We start from the raw sequence: 1,985 nt of genomic DNA, 5'->3' as shown, positions 1-1,985 counted from the left end.
TCATCATAAAGATAGTGCAGGCTTGATTTTCTTTTGAATAAAGTCAAATAGCTAACATAGCAATCAGGTAAAGTTAGGATAACCTGGATTAGATGGACAGTGTTCTGAGAAATACTCTTCCTTCAAAGCTAGCTATCATGTACGTTTCCTTGGTTACATGAGTGGCAGTCCTTTTTTCTCAGTCTCAGAACGTTGCCTGGGGTTAGCTTTTCATTCTAGGCTCAACACTTATTTAATTAAAGATGTGTTTTATTTCTCTATTACCTTGTAGAAGTGATTCTGAGTTGTAGACACGATTTCTGGGTAAAAGGTTTTTGCTTTTATTATGTTTCCTGAAGTCAAGTGATCTTTCCAGCAAAAATGGTAGGGATGGGTGTAACACCAGCAGCTATTGCACACTCATGCCCCACATAAAATTTCTCCTGCCACTTATCCCTTGAGTCACTGACTGACTGACCACCGTAAGTGCAAATTAGAACAAGATATTCAACAGTGGAAAACCAATATTCATCCTCTTGTATTACCCACTGTACAGTTCTCTCACTAGGCCAGTGCTTTGCTGATCTGGGGAGTTTTCCTATCAGGGTGAAGAAACTTGATCTTAAATTTTAAGTCACTTTGTTATCTTTAGCTATAGCCTGACAAAGTTGCCCAGTAAATAATATTAGTTGTGGTATCAAAACAGCAACAGATGGTGTTGTCATTTAAATTTCAGATGTATGCTTCCTGACCAGTTACCTAATCTCATGATAAGCAAGCTCAATTACCCTTGCCAGGATAACAGACCTAAATTTGTCTACAGGTCTTCTGGCATCAAGACTACAAAATGTCCACATAGCAACTTTAGAGGTAGATACAGTAGAAAATGTTTCCTTTGTTCTCTAGTAGGCAAATCCCATCCTATAACTCTGTCTAAACTCAAGAAAGCCAATGCACACTTTTCTAAGCAGATCAGTAGGGAAGATGACAAGAGAGTCTACTACTACTCCCTTTCTGTGGGACAAATCTCATGCACTCTAACCACCATAAATTAATGACTTAAATTATATACTACATCTCAAAGGATAAATCATTCGACCACATGTGATTTATTCTAGTCTAATATTGTCCTTTTAGAAGCTATTCTCAAGTTTTCTTAGCCTACCTGCTTTGGACTATGAGACCTTGCATATACTTGCTCCAGTTAAATGTGGCTTCAGGATCAATTACAGGTCAATTCCATATGTGACAGTTATTGGGAAATCTCACTGTTTCCTTTGCCTCAGTGGAGCTGTTACAGATCTGTGGGTGGCCAGAATTTTCTACTCAAACTCTGAGTAGTTTGTCAGCTGAATATAAGAAGTAGTGTCCATTAGAGAGCTCCCTACTCTCCTTCCATCTGTGTAGATGGAATTGAGCCTAATTGGGATCAATTGAGTCAGCTTTACAAGACAAAGGGTGCTTTTCCCTTGTGTAGAACAAAGGTGAAATACTGAAGACAATTTGAAACTCTTCTAGATACAACACCAGAAGAATTTGGGTTAGTAAGCTTTACTGGCTCGTTCTATTTGTTATTTATTTGCTTTCTCATAAATTGCTGCCTCAAAAGACTTTGTAAGTGTGAGGGAGAGACAGTGCAACGGTGCTCCCACCTTGTATTCTTGCTAGCCATTTCAGGCTTAACTAGAATCCAATATCCTTGATGGAGAATGCCATGGAAAATTACTCAACTCTATTCTAGAAACCAAAGGTCAGAATATCTTAGCTAACTTAGCTTCCATTAAACTCCTTGATCCTGAGAAGCCCTCCTGTAGCTTCCAAGGAAGATATAGTTTCTGTCTTTAATAACCAGTATTCTGTACACTTGGGGCCATGCATAAGTCACCAAATACTTGCATAAGGTCCCACCAGAATGAATAATGATTTTCAATTGGCTACAAACTATGTCTGACTGGTCATCTCTAATGAACTGCCTGTAATGTTTTAGAGGTTCCACTGAGATTCCA

This window comes from Mus caroli, unplaced genomic scaffold (assembly GCF_978045245.1).
Source record: "Mus caroli unplaced genomic scaffold, Mus_caroli_1 scaffold_7, whole genome shotgun sequence".
NCBI lineage: Eukaryota > Metazoa > Chordata > Mammalia > Rodentia > Muridae > Mus > Mus caroli.
This window is presented reverse-complemented; position numbering follows the sequence as displayed.